The sequence below is a fragment of the Rhamphochromis longiceps genome, unplaced genomic scaffold (genome assembly GCF_057381845.1).
Source record: "Rhamphochromis longiceps isolate RC_006_pf unplaced genomic scaffold, R_longiceps_female_GT1.1 unmapped_scaffold_4, whole genome shotgun sequence".
Taxonomy (NCBI): Eukaryota; Metazoa; Chordata; class Actinopteri; order Cichliformes; family Cichlidae; genus Rhamphochromis; species Rhamphochromis longiceps.
In genome coordinates, this window is record NW_028187224.1 from 1,357,864 (window position 1) to 1,371,758 (window position 13,895).

At 42.6% G+C, this 13,895-nt stretch overlaps 1 protein-coding gene across 1 annotated transcript in view; it reads left to right on the forward strand.

Annotated features, from left to right (window-relative positions):
- The window catches only part of LOC146640628 (uncharacterized), an 89,516-nt gene that overhangs the window by 66,525 nt on the left and 9,096 nt on the right, over positions 1-13,895 (forward strand). The window lies entirely within an intron of this gene.

A 13,895-nucleotide genomic window follows, 5' to 3' on the forward strand; every position in this document is an offset into this window, starting at 1 on the left:
GTAGAATTGAATGGGGCACAGTGAGCTGAGCACAGGCCCACTCTGTGACACTCAGAGGTTTGTGGATATCATACTGAGAGTATTGGACACAGTGCAGCCAGCTTGCAGCCACTTTCCCACCACTTTAGCACAATGTTTACATGAGACTCAGCCACACTAATGTTCCTGGGCAGACATGTGGTGCAGCATGGCTGATGGCACTGTACCTGCAGCTGTCATGGACAAGAACCACTCAATACCTCACCCAAGCCAAGCCTGTGCTGATGTTGTGATCTGAGACCGAGACACTAACCCAGGATCATGATATGATGTTGTGAGAGTTTCACTAAGAATTAGCTCTGATTACAAGATTTCAATCTATCGTAACTCTAATTTGTATTTACTTCAGTTTGTTCATCTTGGAGCTGTGTGCAGCTGAGGACAGTCTTATTATTACCAGGTGAGGATATGTAACAGCCACAGTCTGTAGAGATGATGTCACCATGGAGTGGTGATGTCACTGGAGCTGCCAATATGTGCTCCAGCCAAAGCTACACCAGAGGGTTGTGCTGTGTAACAGGTTGGTGCAGGTGGTGTTATCTACATTTGAACATTAGGCAACAGTCTCATGAAGACACTTTCTATTGTTCACTAAAGACCAACAATAACAGAGACAAAGGGAGAGCAGCAGAACTAGTGCTAACAATTAGCACTGCTAGCCTGCCCACCAACACCAGCTAATGTTCTAAAAACGATGATCAATGATTTTGCTGTAACGGCTCCAGCTGTCTGTGTCAGGGACACGTTGGAGATGAAGTGAGTGATCCAGTGACAAAGGTTTGGAAAGCTGCAGTCAGCTGAGACTAAAGGAGTCACCTGACCGAGAGACCAAATGTTTCACTGAGAACGTCCAGATGAACAGAATCAACCTTTGGGATAATCTGTTCCACACATCCATGTTTCACTTACTGCATTATATTTCCTCATTGCTGTGCACACAGGCCTGTGGCTTATAACCAACTCCAAGTTCAGACTCAGAGGCTGCTGAAGCTGTTTTCTGGAACAGAGACGTGTTGGATATAAAAGCAACTCTTCTTTATGTGTCAGCACTGAGGAAAGGAGCAGCTTCGTTTCTAAGTGTATGAAGGACTGTAGCAGTGTGTGTGTGAGCTTTATTTCACAGACAGAACCATGTCAAAAACACAACTTCAGGTAAAAACAATACAAAATCAAAGAGTCTGATCAGAAGGATTAAACAGAGGAGTGTGGGACTGTTTTTAACAGACAGCAGGTTAAGCCAGGCTGGAGGAGTAAACTGAGCCTCGGTGTGAGCAGCAGTGTGTTTGACAGGAAGCTGAGATAAACAGTCTGGAGCCCATTTAGTGCTTCATATGAAAGTGTGAGGATTTGAAAGCAAATCTAAAATCAAGCAGGAGTCAGTGTGAGAATGATTTGTGCTTTTCCTCAGTCAGATGCTGGGAGTTTCAGTTCATCCATGTTCAGCGTGCTGTGCTTTGTGTAACAGGAGAATATGACAGTATAAATCAAGTCTTCATGTCACTGAAAGCCTCCACAGTCTGCTATGGAGGTGCATCAGTTTGGATTTACAAGAAGAACATTTCTTAAACCTGCCACAAGATGGCGCTCCAACAGAAGGGATGTCCACAGTGTAACACAGACACACACATACTGTGTGAATGTGTGAGTGAATGGGCTTTCAACACAAGGCTTCTGCTGCTACCTTTAATGACATAATTAGCTAACAAGAACAAACTGTTAATTACCACCAAAGAACGGCTCCAGATTTTAGCTGCTGACCATTTTGTGAAACGTTGATTACATCAGCTTATTGTTGATTTTTCAACCTTAATATCAGCTGCTTTAAAGGAGCCTGGTTCTCTCGCAGTAACACTTTTCTTCACTAGATGCAGTGCAGGCACAGTCTGTGTTTCTAAACTACACACTAATGTTCATTGTTGTGCAGCTAAATCCTCCCTCTGGATGGGAAGAATCCCTGTCAGGCTTCAAACACCTGGCTTGGTGTTCTGGAGCTAATGTGTCACCTGTGAGGACTCTGAGATGAACACACAGCAGACACTTCAGTTCTCCGTCTGTGTGTCCTCAGTTTCCCAGCATGCCTTGGCTGTGGTGGTGGAGGTGAATGAGGGGGAACATGCTGCTCTGTCAGCACTCAGGTTTCATACCTGGTGATCTCAGAGGACAAAGCGGCGTTACAGCAGCGCACGTTGATGAGACCTGATGCTCTGAACAGTTCAGACTTCAGCCTCACTCTGAGAAAACAAACGACTGACTGTCAGCAGCAACTACACCTGCTCCATCAGTGACGGAGAGAAGAACTGAGACTGAGAGACATACAGCTGCAGGTCAAAGGTCAGAAACGCCCGCTCTTTGTACGGGTCAGGAGTTAGTACTGCAGAGGTCAGAGGTCAGCTTGCTGACAAACCATTTGAAACAGTTTGGAGCTAAAAGCACAACAGCAGAGGAAAGAAGAGACACTGCAGAGATGATGCAAAATATTGTGTTTTGTTCTCAGCTGTCAAAAAGTGTAACACACGTGTTCCAGCACAGCCTTTGTGTACTTTCACTTCTCCATACTGTCCATTGGAAATCCTGTTTGTTCCTTTTTGATTTCAGTCCATGTGTCCAAAGCAAACTTCTGTCCCACACTTTCTCTGCTGACTCTTCACCGATGCTCAGATGATCTCAGATGATTTCACCAGAACTCATCAAAATTCGGGCTCCACAGAAACCCAGACGTCACTAAACAAGCGTAACAAGCAAAGTGAAAACTGGTCGTTCAGCTTTATTGACCAAAGATAAGCTCACATGTCACCTCATGACACAGACACTTATTTCCACAGCATGCACGAGGACTGACAATAAGTGTCTATAAAGCCACTTCTATCTGCCACACCTGTGCTTCTGTCATGGTTGCTCTCCTCTCACTCTGTCATTTATCCACAGTCTGCCTCCCTCTGCTCCGTCAGCTGACGTCCTCTCTACACCACCTGCTGTGTTTTATCCTGCAAAAACACATTTAAGAAGCGTTGCACCGAGTAACGGGAGTAACTGCTATAAAATCCATTTAAAGGAGGTGGTGCTGAGTGCTGTGACTGGGGTCCCACCACTGACATCACGGGTGGAGGACATGTTGGAAAACTGCTACAAAGTGCTGTGCAGCCAGCAGAGCTTACAGTCTGTCCTGTGTGTCATACAGGCTCTCACACTTAGTGTTTCTGTGACACATTGAAGAGAAGTTTGTGTTGTTCACAGTTGTGCTTGTACTGAGTGACAGCTGACATGACCTAACAGGAATAATGTGTCTGTGCTGAATGAGAAGTAACACACAATGAAGTCTTGATGCATCTCAATCATCCAGGAAAGTCAGTCTGTTGCTTCTGTTCATCTGGACGCAGCGTTTTGTGGGAGAAACGTGTCGTCATCATCAGGTGACGTCTTCAGTCTCAGCTGCAGGTTTCAGTCTTACAAACAGGACATTTGCATAAAGACTGAAAGCAGCTGCAGGAACGATGGGCTGGGAGCTCCGTTCCTTCATCTTAATTATGCAGATTCTCAGGACCATTGATCAACAACCACTGATCCATGTCCATGAGTCCCATTCACAGAGATGTGGGAATGGCTGCAGTCACAGCATGTAAGATGGAAATAAATGAGAAGTATTTAGCTGAAGTGGATTTGATTTATGTTACTTCTTTTTTAACTTGTAGTTCTACATTGGAAGATTATTGTGATATTGAAATATAAAAATACATTTATATTCTATTACTTTTTTTTCTCAAAAAAAATAAATCTATTTTTCATTTTGTAGCAGCATAGAGCTTTTTTCCAATTATTTTTTAAAAGTCAGGTCAAGGCTCCAAAAGCCCAAAGGCGATATAACAGTTTGTGTTTGCTACATGGATCATTGTAGTTCAGCTTTCCTTTGTTATATTTCTTTAAGAGCTCAAAATGTCTTCATTACATAAATCAAATGTAATTTTCTCTGTAGCACTTCATGGATTTCATAAGCAACACACTGTAGTTGTTCACACAAAGCATAAAGGTAAAAACAATATACACAGTGTTATCTTCATTTTAGATGTCACAAAGTATTTGCGGCTCCCAGTGTTTTCCCGAACCCTGACCCTTTGCGTGGAAACCGGGTCCAAAAGGCTCTTTGGGTGTTAAAGGTTGCTGACCCCTGCACTAGGCCCACTAGTCCCCAGAGATCAGGAAAAGGGCCTGAGGGTGCTGTGTTTGGAGTCTGCTGGTTACAGTGTGCAGGACCTCACAGGCTGCTGCAGCGTTAGCAGAGGGCGGGACATACACAGCTATCATAATCACGTGTGTAAACTCTCGTGGTAGATAGTACGGTCTCATGCTAACCGCTAGCAGCTCAATGTCCTTACAGCATAGCGTCTCTTTGATAGAGAAATGCCCAGAGTTACACCATCTATCGTTCACAAACACAGCCAGACCCCCTCCTCCCTTCTTACCACTCTCCGCTGTTCTGTCATAAGAGGCTCAGCAGCTAAAGCAGCACACCTGGGTCTCCCAGCCTATTAAAAGCAGCCCTTTGCTTCACCTGCTTCACTAAACATTATTATTTTAAGCAGAGTGGTGTGATTTATGTAGGCATTGCTGTGTGACAGGATGACTGTTATGGCCCTGTCCATAATCTGTTTTGGTGGCTGTTGTTGTCTGTGCCTTTAAGTTTTGCAGGTCCCGCAGTGGATGAGCTGACGGCTGCTGATTGGTCCCCTGGCCATGTGATCCTCTTCAAATCCCTCACCAGCAGTTGTCCTGGGGCAGCCACTGACAGCAGCAGCAGACCTGACCCTGGCCTCCAACACCTGAGACATTTGTGCCTGTGACTTTTTGCGACTTTTCGGAGTTTTGTATATAGTGTGTACATTAGTTTTCATTGTAAATAGCACTGCAACAGAAGGGGTGAGCTGCCTTATTGTTTTTCCTTGCACTGTTTTCTCCTGTTTATTTCAGTTAGGGAGTTAGGTGTAGCGCTTGTCTTTTGTTTGATGTTTGATTTCACATAGGGTTTTAGATAACACCTTCTCCTGACTTAGCTTGTTTTGTTTGTTATTTTGGCCTTTGTTCACCCCGGAGCTTTTTTTTTGCAGTGTAGAAAAATAAATCACGATTCACTAAGAAATTGGTTTCCCTTTGTGTATGGTTTTGGGGACCAGGGCGGGGCAATCCTTCCAAACTTGTGTTGCGTTCCTGTACCCCTAGACTGGGGCGTAACAATGACTTTTCTTGCACACCCACCAAATGAGGGCGCACATGCTTCCACGCCCACTGGTGACTGCACACATCCTTTCAAGGAAGCATTTCATTCATCCCTAACAAATGGAACAAAACACTGTGCAGCGTGTTCAGGTTTGAACGTGGCCCTGGCCTCTCTCTGCATCCACCTGGCACATGCAACACACATCCACTCCCTGCTGAACTGCTTGTATTTGATGTGTTGAAGTTTTGGTAAAGTTTGAATAAATTCCACTTTATTTATAGGAACATTTCATCTGTGGACTCCTGCTTCCCCTCTCCTTGAGCCAGTTTGTGACGGGAACATGACATAAGAAAAGTAATTTATCCCTTTTTGATTCTGTGTATCTGGCGCTCATCCAGTGAGTTCACACTTGGCAGAAACAGACTGAATTTGTCTGGAGAACTTTGGCTTCAGCCAAGTTAGATAAACACACTGTGTCTCTGTCAAAACAGCAGTGTAGTTGTGGCACCCCTGTGAGGGAATGACCACATGAATATTATTTTGTGTAAAACACTCATGTAACGGGACATTTTTCATTGCTATATGTATTTATTTTCAGTTTCTTTAAGAGGATAGAAAATCCATGTAACAGGGATTCATTTTATGTTAGAAAGCAGTGAGGGCGGAACTTTGGTGCTTGCTCCGGGGTTTCGGGGAGCAGTAAGTGGAGCCCACCTTCCGCTGCTTCCTCAGACACGTTCTGGAGGAAAGCAGAGACGCATCGTGTCTTCCTTACTCTGCTCTTCACCTGCTTTTACAGGTCGGTACACGGTGCTCGCACCGAAAATGTTGTTTATTGTCACCATGGTTACCCACGTTAATGTGAATGGGAGAGTTAAGGCGGTCCGCCAAAGTTATTTATATGTAAACACGGGAGAAAACCAGAGGAGTGTCCCGCGCGACCGCACCGCGAGCCCGCTCGTTAGGTGGAGCGCTCGTGAAGCAGAGTCAGTGCGCTCCTATGCTCTGTGCAAACGTGTTGTAATGCTCCAATCAAATCAGTTCTGTGAGATGTGAATGTTAATAGTTCTGTTAAAGTGACTGAGTAGATTAGCTAGTGTAACACAAGCACTCTGAGCAACTCTGTGTAGCTAACAGAGGCATTCACTGATGTCAAGCCAGCCTCCAGTTTGTTTTACGTTCCCTGTGTATTCAAAGTATTACGGGAATGGATGTGGAAACCGGATTTCAAAATAAAAGCCAACTTCGAGTGAATAAACAGATATGTTAAGAACATAATAACATATAATTTAGGCTTTTTTTTTTTTTTACAAACTCTAATGTTACATCTATATGACACAGCCTTGTACCCTAATTGTGCCCTGTCACTATCAAGGCCATCTTATTTTGGATTTCAAAGTAAAAGCCCTGTGAATCTTCATTTTTGAAGTACTCTTTCAATGAATTCATAATGCTCTTAAAAGCAAAAGTCGTATTTCCAAATACTATTTGAACTTTGTATCAACACTTTTCAACCGCAGGCTTTTTCACAGTAATACCATATCAAAATTAATTCTTTCTGATTTTGCTTTTCATAGTAATGGCCCTTTGAAATTGCCGATATTTGACTTAATCTCCTAACGATTCAAAATGCTCTAAAATGAAAAATTCTTGTTTCCACAGGGTAATTCCACTTTAGATCAACAGTATACAGCCCCACAGTGATACCATATCAATATCAAGTCATTCTGATTATGCCTTCCAAAATAAAAGCCTTTTCAAATTGTCCATAATTGACCTAACTTTCAGTGATTTCAAAATGCTCTAAAATGGAAAATTCCTGTTTCCACAGGATAGCTTCACTCTATATTTACAGTATACAGCCCCACAGTGATTCCATATCAATATCAAGTCATTCTGATTTTGCTTTTCATAGTAATGGCCCTTTGAAATTGCGGATATTTGACTTAATCTTCTAACGATTCAAAATGCTCTAAAATGAAAAATTCTTGTTTCCACAGGGTAATTCCACTTTAGATCAACAGTATAAAGCCCCACAGTGATACCATATCAGTATCAAGTCATTCTGATTTTGCTTTCAAAAATAAAAGCCCTTTCAAATTGTCCATAATTGACCTAACTTTCAGTGATTTCAAAATGCTCTAAAATGGAAAATTCCTATTTCCACAGGGTAATTCCACCTTAGATCAACAGTATACAACCCCACAGTGATACCAATATAGGTAATACATCAACATGGCTGCCGTGGCTAAGTTAGGAATATTTATAATGTCATTTCAAAACTTGCATATGATCTGCAATTTGTAGTAGAGATGGACCGATCCGATATTACGTATCGGTATCGGTCCGATACTGACCTAAATTACTGGATCGGATATCGGAGAAAAATAAAAAATGTAATCCGATCCATTAAATATCACGAAAGCACCTCACAAAACTTGCAACACGCCGTAACTCGCCTCAGAACGTTAGCACGTCGGAGCAGTATGCATCACGTGATAGAGCGGCTGTGGCATGCGGGACCTGTCGGTGGTCTGGATAGCATGTGGAGCTTCGCTAGCAACCCAGCATTTCATCTCCGACAAAGTTATCCCGAGAGAAGTAAAGCAAGTGTGTAAGTCCATCTCTGAATGTTTGTAAAGCATTCCCACGTTAAGCTTAACAAGCGACTGCCTCTCGCTTAATGATCAGCTGATCGGCTTTTCTGTCGCGAGTCCGTCTCTCTTGTTTGTTTTTGGCCCACTTTGCACCAGAAAGAGGAAACCAGCGGCTGAACAACAGCAGCACGTTTAAGCTTGATAAGCTGTTGTTACAATTTATTTAATATTACTTTCTACTCGAGGATCTTTTACTACGTAGCTGACGCTGGTAACTGTGCAGGGGCGGATCTAGCAAAGTTTAGCCAGGGGGGCCGATAGGGCATTAACAGGGAAAAGGGGGCACAAAGACAGACTTTTCTTTCTTATTCTCATTTAAAATGTCCAGCTTTTAATAAATACTTATCTGACACCCAAAGTTTTAATTTGATGTAAAATGAATAGAAGTCCATTACTGTATATAGTGACTATTAAGTCTAATATATATACCCTAGTAAGCTATAGTACTTTTTCCTTTGGGAAGGTACCATCTGTGCAGTCTGCAATTTTGTTGAAGAAAGATGTTGAATCTATTTAATATTTCTTGAAAAATAATTGATTTCTGTGCATTTTTTTTTCACACTGCATCAAATTAAGGTTGATTACGTCGATTAAGCATCATGGGGTGGCGCGTGAGGGGTGGTTCCCTATTTTTTATTTATTTATTTTTGTTGTTGCTGGGAGTTGGAACCCTATTAGTTAGGTTGCTTAATATTTACGCTAAGTACTCTTTAAAATACCAGAATAGGGAGGATGGTGTAGGTTTAAGTTTATTAAACCTCCAACTTGTTTTATTCCATACGTTATCCATCTGTGCTTGGTGCCAAGGCTGAGATAAACGAGGAGTTATCTCATAAAGAGGAACAAACAGTACTCCAAGAACAGACAAAGCCCAGCAGAAACCTTGAGGAGGAGCTCCATTTGCCCCCACCCGGGAAGAGCCTCAGAAAGGCAAGAAGAGGGGTCCCTATTTGCCTCCAACTCTCTCAACAACACCAACGACCAGGACAAGGGACCACAACCTTCCCCTGTCCCCCAAACCCCTGACAGGCCATCACCCTCCTCCCCCTCCCTTTCTCCCTCCCCCCCACACCTGAAATTCACTGAGGAGATGATGGAGCGGGTCAATGCTGGGCTCAGATCTACCCCCCGTCCCAATCCCTTTTTGTCCCCCATAAACCCCCCACCAGAGCGGCCAAAGGTTCGCCATCGAGCCCCACCCTCAACAGAGCAATCGAAGTCACATTGCCCAGCCTCGCCCCCCTTAGTTCCTCTTTACCACCTTCACGCTCTGTCTCCACAGTCTGATGTGTGATGTGTGAAGGGTCCGGGCTATGAGGATTATGGCAGTGGTGACTTTTCCCAGGAGAAGCTGGGACCCTGTTTACTAGAAGGTTTTAAAATCTCTGTACTTTTAGGTGACAGAAGGAGACATGTGGCCTGGTCAAAACACAGAGAGCTGCACTCTAAAAGATCTTTAAACATAGTAAACATACCTTGTGTGCCACAGACTGCTCCCAAACACGAGGGGACAAGTAATACCTCTAAAACACTTAAGTTGGCTTTATTAAACGTTAGATCTTTAGCTGGGAAAACATTTTTAATTAATGATTTAATCACTGAGCACAGCCTTGATTTTATGTTTTTAACTGAAACTTGGTTGGACCAAAGTAACAGTGGAGCTGTTCTCATCTGCATTTGTTCTCCCACAAATAAGTTTGGTGATGAGTAAAAGAATTACAGATGATGTGGCAGTTTATACTGGGAGCTGGTAGTGATGTTACTGGCTTGAACTGGGTGGAGGACGCACTAATATGGAGGTATGTGGTTTGCTGGGACTCTAGCAGCGTGCTAGTGAGCACAGGTGATATGTCTTCAGACTCTAGGCAACATATTGTTTTTGATATACTTCATTTACTGTATAGAATCAAACACAGAGGGATAGAAGTGGATTTCTTATGGCTCCCTGTGAATATCGGTGTTGATGCAATGAACAGGACGATAAGTTTAAAAAGGTGCAGCAAGAAGAAGTCGTGCAGGTTTGACTATAAAATACAGTGAAAGTGAGGTGAAGAGTATAATGAAGGTAAAGATGAAGGACGAGTGGCAGGCACACTGGGACAGAGACGGGAAAGGCAGATATTATTATACAGAAAACAGTCGTGTAGAAGAAGCTGCAGCAGAGACCAGGATGGAATCTGGAGAGTCAGAGTTGGTCACACAGGCTTGAATAGCACACTTAAAAAGGTAAACATGACACAGGAAGTGTGACTTCTGTGGACCAGAGGAGACGTTTGACGGGTTGTTAGCGTCGTCAGGATGCTGGATGGAAACGCTGTGCCTGATAGGATGATTACAGGCTGGACTTTGTCTTCCTGTTACAGATGGATCCAGGCCCTGGATGACTGCTGGACACACATGACCCACACTAGGCTGCCTTCATCCATCCTTTCCTCCTTCACTGAGACTCAGAGTCAGCATGTATGTATTTATCAGGGATTTGAATCCTTTCATTACAGAGTGAAGTTAAAGTAGACGTGTGAACACACTAATAAACACAAAGGGACACAACTACTACTGCATGATGTAAAGCTGAAGTATTACACAGCTTTATGAACCTCCTGTTATCCTGGTAGACGAGTACAGCAATAAATCTTTTACTTGAACATCTTCTGGCTCCAATAAGCTTTAAAATGTGACCATGAAGTTAGAGACACACTGACTGAAACCCACAGCTGTGACTGTGGATCACATCCACACACAGTGTAGCTGCTGTCTCTGTGTGAGCCTTTGCACTGCTGCTCGCAGCACCGTTATATCACTCAGCGCTCGCTGCTGTTATTGAATCCACTTTTTACTGTCCGTGCAATCAAGCTCCTCTGCAGAGCTAGAAAATATCTTCGAACCAGTTTATGTGTTAGGGGATCCTTTGCAGCTGTGACTGTTGCCTCTGTTTTTGTCCTTTGGTTCCTGGGAGCCTTTTACATTTCCATCAGCAACAAATATCTGAACAGGCTTTATTGTAGGAAATACAGGAGTAAATAGTTGTCATTATTTATTAGATGTTGTTAAAGATGATCAGATGTTTGTTTAGTTTAATGCTGTGGCTTCAGTCAGCATCACTGTGCTGTATAGTTTTATTTTTCTGATCCTTCTGTTAAAGTTGCTGAATAAAAGCTGGTTGGTCTGCACCTCACCTCTGCCTCGAGCCTCCTTCTTTAAAGCAGCAGAGGCTCTTCATTCAGGTATCACAGCTCGAGTTGTTCTGCAGGAGACCCAGAGTACTGTCCTTGGTCCATAATGACATTAACTTTGATTCATGTCAACACGAAGCCTGAACGTCTGTGATGAACACACTATCAGCATCACTGACATATTTCATCATTTAAAAACACTTCCTGTCACCGTGGTGGTTACAGTGACATCATGCAGTTTGTGCTTTGACCTCCAGAGGGCGACAAATCAGCACAGACAGAGAGCTCCATTCAAACTTTGCTGCCATCAGGAATAATTCTTCAAATATAATCATCAGTGTTTGAGCAGTTATGATATCAGGGACAATCTAGACATGTGTGACAATACTGAACATGTCACATGACACACCTCAAACATCATGTGATCCACTCTCAGTCTGCACTTTCAGTCATGACTTCATGAATTTATGATCAGTTTACTCCTGAAATATTCAAATGCTGCAGGGTGAAGAACAACAAAGTGCTGACACATGTTTGTGTTTCAAACAAGAAAACCAGCAGAAATAAATCATCTTTGGACAACATGACAGAGATTAGTGAGTTTCCAAGTTGCACTTGAATGCAGCACAGACAGATTCTGATGTTCGTGGTTGTAAACGTGTCCTCAAACGCCTCTCTGACTCTTTCCTTCCTGCTCAAAGTTCCTCTTTTCTGAACTTGGTGTTTGTGCCTGACGCTGATCGTCTCCGTGTGGAGCTCCGTGTGAAGGTAACGTTAGCAGTGTGTAATGTTTCCTGGCTAACATCAGCTGTGTGCAGCTCAGTTCCAGCACAAATCTGCCGCTCCATAGTTCACGGTAACGGACTCATGAGATCGACCGTTAAACGCTCTCCCGCCATTTTGTCTGTGTGCGCGGATGTGTACGTTTTTGTTACCACTGTCATCTCATCAATAGCCTATTTGTAAAAGATCTCTGTTCATAGTTTAGTTGGATTTTAAAACTCTGTAGTTGGACAGTTTTATTTTGGACTGATGCTAAAATTCTTGCTGATTGTTTCTGTCGAGGTTTTGTACTTGACATCCGCCATTTTGGATGTGATAAGCTGTAGAGAGTGCGTCCAAAAAGAGAAACCAGAAAGAGAACCTGTTTTATTAATAACCTCTTGCAAATAGAAGAATATGAAAAAAACAACAACAAATAGGATAAAACCTTTAAATTACTTGAATTTTTAAAATCACCATCATCTGTTAACACAAATTTGATCATTTAAAATTTGTGTTTTCATTTTCTCTTCCCAGTTACTTCTTTCTCATTCTCTTCATTCTCCTTGTCACCTTACGTCTCACTCCTTAACTGAAGTTATAGTTCTAACATAAGAAGTCCCACCAACGTCCTTTATTTAATCTCTGTGTTGTCACAGTTATTATCATCAGATCAGACATGAGACCCAGACAACAACATAAGTTTACAAGCTAACATCATGTCAGCTAACATTAGACGATAGCATCATAAACTTTAAATTACTTTGCCTCTGATCAACAGTTTGATTACATTCTCACATCACAGGTTTATTTGCTAAGTGTGAGTCCGCCCACATTAGATCCACTTTTCAGCAGGTGGAATAATTTGTAGTATATAGGTAATACATCAACAATGCTGCCGTGGCTGAGTTAGGAATATTTATAATGTCATTTCCAAAACTTGCATATGATCTGCAATTTGTAGCAGATCTACTGACTGTCACAGAGCAGCTGGAGCAGTCTCGAATGCAGGTCAGTCCACTGCTGCCCCCTGTGGCCAAGTGCCATAGCTACTGCTGGATGAACTCGTGACACATCTGCGCCTGTTTCTATGAACACATTGAGTCTGAGTGGCTGCACTTACACTGGTGCATTCAACATATTGAAAGATGGCAGCAATGTGGATTGTCAAGACTCAAACCAACCGTTGAGCAAAGACAGCAGATCACTTGTTTCTGTTTGTTATACAGCCAGATTTACTCGTGACACACATGTGCAGCTGCTTTATCACCTATTCTGAATTTGTTTCAAGCACAATACATTTGTTACACATGTTGGGATATTGTGTTTGTTTTAAATGTTATATACCTGTGTGGTATGTGACTTGTGTTGCCATGACGCCAGGTCTCTCTTGGAAATGAGATTTTTAATCTCAATGAGATTTTTTTTTACCTGGATAAATAAAGGACTAATTTGTAACTTTCAGTGTTTTCTGGTCTTCCAAAAGAAAAAAACCTTCAACTACATGACATGCAGTTGTGTATTTGTTTTCACCTTATCATACACTTGAAGTTTTACAAATCACCACTTCTTTAGTGAATATCAGTTCGACGTGTATAGGGAAGCGCTGTCTAAGGTTCCCGTTATTGATGTTTGGGTGGTTGACCGGGACGGATTTTCTCCTGTCACTTTCTCATCATCCCTGACGTGCTCTCCGTTGTTTTTTCCCTGCTAATTTTAGCATCACACGGCACAGCTTCTGTATCACGTGGTATAAGGCTCCGCCCTTGTCATTTGTTGAGCAGGAAGAGTGAGCGCTTGTTTTTATGCAGAGTACGTCCCGGATCAAAATGTGAAGTTTTACAAATCACCACTTCTTTAGTGAATATCATTTCAGTCTCAGACAATCTCGTTTCTCTTACAGAGGTTGAATGCACCTTCTGCGGATGGCGGTACCACACAGTGTGCGTGGACTTCCCCTGCACAGAAGGCAACTACAAATGCTGTGAATGCTAAATAAACAGAAACAAATGATCCCTGTTGTCTTTGCTTGATGATTGGTTTGAGTCTTGACAA